The sequence below is a fragment of the Urtica dioica genome, chromosome 2 (genome assembly GCF_054948205.1).
Source record: "Urtica dioica subsp. dioica isolate 48M chromosome 2, U.dioica_male_clone48M_v1_H2, whole genome shotgun sequence".
NCBI lineage: Eukaryota > Viridiplantae > Streptophyta > Magnoliopsida > Rosales > Urticaceae > Urtica > Urtica dioica.
The window spans coordinates 33706636-33715792 of NC_142757.1; the positions used below are offsets into that span (position 1 = coordinate 33706636).

The 9157-nt window shown below is 37.5% G+C and overlaps 1 long non-coding RNA gene across 1 annotated transcript; it reads left to right on the top strand.

Annotated features, from left to right (window-relative positions):
* Nucleotides 1-2352: 2352 nt before the first annotated feature.
* Nucleotides 2353-8669, top strand: LOC149404474 (uncharacterized). The gene is made up of 3 exons (XR_016295577.1): nucleotides 2353-2546; nucleotides 8211-8334; nucleotides 8434-8669. It is a non-coding gene; the product is annotated as an uncharacterized LOC149404474 (long non-coding RNA).
* The last annotated feature ends 488 nt before the right edge of the window (nucleotides 8670-9157 follow it).

Below are 9157 nucleotides of genomic sequence, written 5' to 3' on the forward strand. Positions count from 1 at the left end.
ATATTAAATGATATCCGAAATCATGATTAGAAAGACAATAATTGAAATAATACAAATTAAATGAATGAAAGATGGCTCGGGGCCTTTTTATTGAATTGAAATAATGATGAACAATGAGATTAACGAGTGAAAGCAATATTGGCGAGCTCGGGAACGGATAATTATTCTAATGGTTGATAGAAGATTGTAACATGCATAAATATGGTCATGAGTCTTGTATTTATAGCTCTATCCGAGGCTGGGCGAGCTCCGGTTCTTCAGGGTCACTTCGTGCATCAGAATCAGATCTCGTTGCTCAATTAAGGGCTAGGTATAACCTTTGACCCAGTCTCAAGGGGATAGTTGAGGAGTTCGTGATGTCATTGGTCTGCATTGTCCATGTCTTTGGGGAGACGGTTGAGAGATTTATTTGAGCGAGCTGGCCTTCGCCAACGTTTGCTCGCGAGATACGAGTCGAGCTGACCTTCGCCAAGGCGAGCTTGACGGTGCTTCACTTTGAGATACCGAGCTGGTCATGATCCGATGTCCATCTCGGCGTCTTTCATGGAATGATACTCCGGGCTTCGAGATAACTCTCTAGGCCTAGATCATATTAATCATAATTTGGGCCCAAACAAATAAGTATTAATGGAGGACGAAGTCCAACATCGAAAATCATAATTATTGGCCATACAAGTTAGAAATGTTTGTGATTATTTTATAATATTTGAATAACGTTTAAAATCATATTCGAATGAAGAACGTAATATCCCATCCAGTCAAATGACGACAAGCGTGTGTGCATGAGATGAGCTTGTGTACATCATAGCCCCCGAACAAAATTGGATCACCTTTTAAGACCCAAACCCTTGTTTAAGTTAAATCCATCTTTGCTCTACAAAATTCACATATATCTTCCATATGAGATTTTTTTCTTATTTATGTTAAAATTATCAATCATAAAATTTTAAAGTGCATTATCAATTAGAATAAACATATGTGTACTTAATTTGGTCTACTGATATAAATACTCCATAAGGTAGAGATTGGGGTTTAATCTCCAGCAAAAAAAAATAAAAAAATAGAGAAGATGGTGGCATAAATATCTTACATTTTCGAAAACATATACTTAAATATATATTCTTTTTTTTTCGCTGCAAAAATACCATTAAATAAAGTCAGTTAAATTTGACTGAAATCCACGTGGCATCCTTAGATTAAACACAATTTAGTATTTTTTCATAAAAGTAATTAAATATTGATTATATCATTCGTAAAACAATTAATTAAAAATAACTTTAATACTATAATCAAGCAACAATGATATCATTGGAAACGTTTCTAATATTAAAAAAATTAATAAAGCATTTTTATATAATAAAGAATATTATTCATGCTTGATTAATTTAAATAAATACATACAAAATCATTTTAATAATATTATTAATACCTAATTATAATATAAAAGTCATTTATAGTTAAATTTTTTATTATTAAAACGATATTATTATTTTTAATTATTTTTATGAAAAATGTTAAATCTTGTTTAATCTGAGGATGCCATATGGATTTTCGTCATATTTAATTGACTTGGTTTGACGGTGCAACTGAAGCTTAATATTAGGTATTTTTGTCGCGAAAAAAATAAAAATAAGTATTTTAGTGTATGTTTCCGAAAATATTAAGTATTTACGCGGTTATTTTCTCAAAAAAATTATAATAATCATATAAGTTAAAATTACATCAAATAATCTTCAGATTTTAAAATGAAATGTTTCCTACGTTTCACGAGGATTTAATTATAGCCATCTGAGGTCATCTACCATTATGAATTTATGAGGCATTGACACCCTGAACAAAATACACTTTGAAATGAAAAAAAAAAGGAAGTCAAAATGATGTGAAACCTTACCTAAAATTTTTGTCACGAGTCTTAAGGGATATGGTTATTCGTGTTTCTCATAATGCATGTTATCATATATCAGGATATACATCTAATATGTAAAACATCATAAAAAGAAATTAGGAAATAACATAAGTAACAAATTCAAGGTAGAATAACAATTGATTGTTCATCTTCAAACGAAAAAAAAAATGAAAAAAAAAATAGAACCCCTCCTATTTCCTCAACCTTGTCTCGTTATGGTGACTGACAACAAGTGACTATTTGCATGAAAAACACATATATCGTCCAAAACTAAATATGTCCTATTATATTTTGTATAATTTATAGTACACTTTGTACACGCTGCCAAAAATATTGTGCGGCAATAATATGTGTGAAAATTTGTCAACGATCCGTACTTGTTTTTACTTGGCCACGGTTTTTATTTTATTAAATATACTTGCTTAATATTATGCAAAGTTAGAAATGTCGTTTTTGCTCAGGTGATCTCTTTTCCCCTATCTTAATTTCGTCTCTTTCGCGTATTTGCTCAGGTGACTCTCTTTCTCTCTGGTCTTCCAGTTCCGCCGCTGATTTTGTGTGATTTGTCTCCGTTCCCCTGCTACTTCCACGGCGACGATCCTCTCCGGCCTGAATCGACCACGACCGGGTGCTGGAAAAGGTTATTGCATTCGAGCTTTTTGAATCAAGAACAGCGAGAGAGAAAAGAGACGAAAGGAAAAAATGCTTCGATTAAACAAAAAGGAATTACAACACTTATTTATAGTAAATAGTAATAACAGACTAAACTAACTGCTATTTATCAAAACGACACTGTTTTGATAAATGACAGAAAACAATAAAAAGCTGTCGTTATAAAGAAACGACAACAAACCAGAGAAAAGAAAAAACTCATATATGATTACTTATATATCAAGTAACCATATTAAGAGCTGAAAACAGCCAAAACAACCATCACTCTCATTACACCCCCTCAAGATGGATCATAAATGTTAATAAGATTCATCTTGGACAAGAGGATGCGCAAAACTAGCGCTGGTAACGGCTTAGTCAGCAAGTCTGCCAACTGGTCTTGAGTGCGAATTGGCAACAGCTTCAAGGCACTACTTCTGACGTGATCTCGGACGAAATGAAGATCAATCTCCAAGTGTTTCGTGCGCTCATGAAACGTAGGATTCGACGCAATGTGATTCGCAGCTTGATTGTCGCAATAAAGAGCAGACACCCCTGAACTTTGAACACCAAAGTCTCGTAGCAACTGTTGGACCCAAACAAGCTCGGAACTTGTAGACGCCATTGCCCTGTATTCAGCTTCAGCCGAGGATTTGGATATGGTTGACTGCTTCTTGGACCGCCAAGCGATTAAGGAGTCACCAAGAAACACACAGTACCCTGTAACGGATCGCCGAGTATCAAGACAAGTCGCCTAGTCTGCATCTGAAAAAGCACGCAAGGCAGTGTTGTCTGAGGAGGAGTAGAACAATCCCAAGCCAGGGTGACCTTTGATGTAGCGCAGCAAATGATGAACAGCTTGAAGATGAACATCAGTAGGATGTTGAAGAAATTGACTCAATGTATGAACTGCAAACGTGATGTCAGGTCGTGTAATGGTAAGATACAACAACCGACCAATCAACCTGCGATAGTGAGTCACATCCTCCAAAGCTACCCCATCAAAGAGAGTCAATGTTTGGCGAGGCTTCATAGGCGTATGAACAGGTTTGGAATCTAGAAATCCTGAGTCCTCAAGGATCTGAAGTGCATACTGTCGTTGACTGACTGCAATGCCCTTCTTGGACCGAGCAATTTCAAGTCCTAAGAAGTACTGGAGTGAACCTAAGTCTCTGAGTTTGAACTTAGACTTCAACAAAAGTTTGACAGCATCTTTTATTGTTGCACTGGGACTAGCAACAATAATGTCATCAACGTAGAGAAGGAGAGCAACAAACCCTGAACCATGGCCTTTAGTGAAGAGGCTGTAATCAGATTTTGACTGCTGAAAACCTTCTTGAAGAAGCGATTCTGTGAATTTCAGATTCCATTGCCGAGAAGCTTGCTTCAAGCCATAAATTGACTTGTGTAGCTTGCACGACAGCTTGGTCATTCCCTGAGTCTGCACCCCCTCAATCTTGACTCCCAATGGAACCTCCATGAAGACCTCTTCTAGTAACTCCCCATTCAGAAATGCATTCTGAATGTCTAACTGAGCCATGGTCCATTTCTGGGAAGCACAAAGTGCTAGGAGTAGTTTCACAGTGACAAATTTGGCTACTGGTGATAAAGTATCAATGAAGTCAACGTATTTCTTCTGATTGTAGCCCTTGGTAACTAGGCGTGCCTTGTGGCGTGCAAGAGTCCCATCTGCATTGAGCTTGTTGGTGTATATCCATCGACAGCCGATGGCCTTCACATTCTCAGGTAGAGGTACGATGGACCAGGTCTTGTTTGCTTCCATGGCATCCAGTTCCTCACGCATAGCTTGTCTCCACTCCTCATGCTTGACAGCTTGGTGGTAATAGCTAGGCGTATAGTGAGCTGAAATAGACAGGACAAAAGATCTAAAGGAAGCAGACAGTTTGTCATAAGAGATCACAGAATCTATTGTGTGTTTGGAAGAATAACAGTGACCTGGTTTGGAATTCAACAAGTTGCAATGGTAATCCTGTAGATAAGAAGGAACAATAGTTGATCTTTTTGAACGTTTGAGAGTAGGATCAACAGGGACTGTCACTGATTCATTATCAACACTTGGTTGATGTGTGCATGAGGTGTCTCTAGGATCAGAGACTGCTGCACTTCCAGGTGGATGGATAGGGAAATCATCTTGAGGCACATCATGATGATCATGTTCTGGATTGGACATAGACTGGAGATGTTCTGAACCCTCAATCTCCATAAAGTGAGGAGGTCTTGGAAGAACAAATTCATCAAGAAAATCTGCAGGACTCTCAGAAGAAGACATTGTACGAAAAGGAAAATAGTTTTCATGAAAAAGAACATTTCTAGAGATGAAAATCTCATGAGAACGTATGTCATATAGTTTGTAACCCTTCACACCATGGGGGTAACCGATGAAGATACATTGTCTCGCACGTGGCTAAAATTTAGACCTGTGAGCTCGAAGAGTAGAAGCAAAGGCTAAGGAGCCAAAAACACAAATAAAGTCATAATCCACATCTCTATGATGTAGGATTTCAAAAGGGGATTTGTTGTGCAAAACAGGGCTTGGTGTTCTACTAATGATATAGGTTGCTGTGAGAAGACAATCAGACCAAAAATGAATAGGAACATGAGATTGAAATAACAAAGCACGAGCAACATTCAACAAATGTTGGTGTTTACGTTCAACCACAGAATTTTGTTCCGGTGTCTCCACACAGGAATACTGATGTATGATGCCTTTCTTAGAGAAAAAATCTGCAAAAACAAGCTCTTTTGCATTGTCAGACCTAAACTGTTTGATGGTTGTCCCAAACTGGTTAGCAACAAGAGAAACAAAGGTAGGAATGAGACTATGAACTTCAGATTTGTGTTTCATCAAAAAAGTCCAACAATAACGGGTACAATCATCAACCAAAGTCAGGAAATACCTATGACCTGTCCTTGAGGCCACAGAATATGGTCCCCAGATATCACAGTGTAACAAATCAAAGGCATTCTCAGACATATTATTCTTAGAAGGAAAAAGGTAAACGTTTTTGTTTAGCTAAGGGACAAATGAAACAAGGCTTCTTATCTGAACAATGATGATAAGCCAATTTGTTTTTCAGAGTCTCAAGCTTCTTGAATGAGAGATGTCCTAATCGAGCATGCCATATCTCAGCATCTACTTTATTGACAGTAGCATTGATGGCTGAGTCTGATAGCATGTAAAGATCACCACGTCGCTTACCCTTCCCAATCGTCTTCAATGTCCCGTGGTCCTGAATATCAAATCCACTATGTGAGAATACCAATATCACCCTAGAGTCATCTGTGATTGCACTAACTGAAATAAAATTGAATTTGAATCCAGGTACAAATAGCACATCCTTTAGAGTGATATTTTTAGACAAAACAACATCACCATAATGATAAACAGGAATAGTAGTGTGATTAGGCAAGGTTACACTTGAATTCACCAAAGGCTTAAGTCTCACAAACATATCAGCATGTGCACATATATGTTTAGATGCTCCTGAATCAGCAATCCAAGAAAATCTAGTATATAGATTATTGTTAGCATAAAACACAGAGTTGGAAAGACCTGTAGTGAATGAGGCAACATTTGCTTCACTTGAGACCCCATGGGTATTGGTGGAAGAGAGCTGATTGGATAGGTGCTGAATCATCTGGTGGATTTGCTGATCAGTGAGAGTAGAGGAGAATGAAAGCTGAGATCCTCCAGTCTGATCATAATTCCCTCCCTCAGATGCGTTAGCTTGACCTTTCACTTTTGGTTTGTAACCAGGTGGATATCCATGTAGCTTGAAGCACTTGTCCACAGTGTGGCCTAACATCTTGCAGTGTGTGCATAACGGACGATCTTTCTTGGCTGGGCGTTTCTGCTCCTCTTTCACAGCCATGATCATGGAGTTTGTCTGATCTGATCCTCCAAGAACATCAATCCCGACCGATCTTTGCTTTTCTTCTTGAGAGACCATGGCAAAGGCTTTGTTAATCGGTGGTATGGGATCCATGAGCAGAACTTGACCATGAGTGTGAGTGAAACTCTCATTAAGTCCCATCAGAAACTGCATTACATACTCATTCTGCAAGAATGAATTCAGATCTTTAACTCCTCCACAGGTACACTGTCCACACGAGCAGTTTGGCCTGAAGTTGCACAACTCTTCCCAAACACCTTTGAGTTTTGTGAAATATACGCCGACGCTCTTCTCATCTTGGATCATCTTCATCAATTCTCTCTTCAGTTGAAAGATCCTCGGCGCGTTGGATTGTTGGTACCGTTCTTCAAGATCCTTCCACACTTCATACGCAGAATCGCCAAACAGGATGCTAGAAGAGATTTCCTTAGAGACGGAGTTCAAGATCCAAGAGAGAACAATATTATTGTTCCGATTCCAGGCATTGAGAAGAACAACATCAGACGCCTCAGGTTTAGAGATCGATCCGTCTATGAATCCAAGCTTGTTCTTGACCGACAACACTATTTTCATCGATCGCGACCAAGAGACGTAGTTATCCCCATTCAAGAGCTGAGAAACCAGGATGATTCCCGGTGAATCTGAGTGATGGATGTAGTACGCTCCAATAGGATCTTCGATCTCTGATCTCCTTCTCGTTCCTCCAGAGATCGCCGTCGATCTTGATTCCTCCATCGATTCTGGATCCGCCATCAAGCAATGAGATTATCACGCACAAAATCGGATATGAAAGGAGGTGCAAAAAACGGAGACGATGATGAACTCGAACGAAACCCTAATCGCGGAATCGCTCTGATACCATATTGCATTCGAGCTTTTTGAATCAAGAACAGCGAGAGAGAAAAGAGACGAAAGGAAAAAATGCTTCGATTAAACAAAAAGGAATTACAACACTTATTAATCTAGACAGTAATAACAGACTAAACTAACTGCTATTTATCAAAACGACACTGTTTTGATAAATGATAGAAAACAATAAAAAGCTGTCGTTATAAAGAAACGACAACAAACTAGAGAAAAGAAAAAACTCATATATGATTACTTATATATCAAGTAACCATATTAAGAGCTGAAAACAGCCAAAACAACCATCACTCTCATTAAAGGTAAGCATTGTTTCTGATTCCTATTTGTTTCAAATTCAATTCTGCCCCTGTTTTTCAAGAATTTATTATCAGAATCGACACCCCTCAAAGAAGGTTTTTAATACTCAGTTTTTTTAATATCTCTATTTTTTAATCTAAGATAGAGCAAAGAAATCAAATCTCTGTGAGTAGGCTGAGTTTTTTTTTTTTTTTTTTTTTTTTTTTTTTTTTTTTTTTGATGGAGTATTTCTATTTTTCTTTCTTTCTTTCTGATTTCTCTTAATGTTATAAATAATATTGTAAATTGATTGGCATATGTATTTAATTAGGCTTGTAATAGCCGCTTTGTATTTTATTATACAATTGTTTCTTTATCACACTGATTTTGGTGATGAATATGAGAGGGTCTATGTTTTTTTTTTCCCTTGTTCGAACTTGTGCTTTGCAAGAATAACTACGGGTCTTGTTGAATCTCTCTTTCTAAGTTTGTTTTGATTTTAATCTCTGTTTTTTTTGTTGTTTAAAAAACTTGTTGATGTATCCTTAAATTATACATGATTGCTTTGAATATTTTATTAGTAATCATTGTTGTAGGTATCTTGCTCGGTGTTGTTCACAGTCTTCCCGCTGTCCACCAATATCGAGAATTCTCGGTATCGCATTCACGCTAGCTGTTCCTCAATTACCCCCCAAGCTCAAGAACTCGACACCCCTCAAGGTAAGTTCGAATGAAATTACTGGTTATCTTCCTATAATTAATACTGCTTCATTTTGTGATATTAAAAAGCTCGTTGATCTAATAAAACTGAATTTTCAGGACCAACTTGTGTTGTATGGTACATGCAGAAGGTAGTATGCACTTAGAGACCATAATAAGAAGTTATTTGAACCAAGGTTCTAAATGTCGTTTTCGTTGTCGTTTCGAGCCTCCTGATTTACGGAAAATCGTCGCGTCGATGGAAAACCGAACAGAAACATTGTGGAATAGGACAAGTGCAATGCCGTTTTCAAATGTCGTTTTCGATGGAAAACCAACGTGCCGACGGAAAACCGAACGAAAATAATGTTGTAGAATATATTAAAAGTATATACAAATATACATATACATATTTTATAATTTTAATTTAATTTAGTGAAATTTGTTGTAACTAGCCAAGTTTGTCATTCTTATTGGGGGAATAGCCCAAGTTTCATTTTATTAAGCAAATAACCCATATTTTCGGTTCAGACCATAAAGCCCTTGGTAAATTCGCGAATAGGTTAATTTAATTAACCTACTGGAGTGAGTTAGGTTAATTAATTAACTTATTCACGAATCAGTTAATTAATTAACGTAACTCACTCCAGTAGGTTAATTAAATTAACCGATTCGCAAATTGTTTTTTCTTCTCCACCTCCAGCGAACCCGAGGTTAGGGTTAGGTTTAGGGCTTTGCTTCGTCGTCGACTTCTGAGACCTCAGGTTCGATCGTGAAAGCAAGGCAGTGGAGGAGCCAAACCCTCCGCGCCATCTCCGAGAACGATCGGAAGAGCTCGGACGAC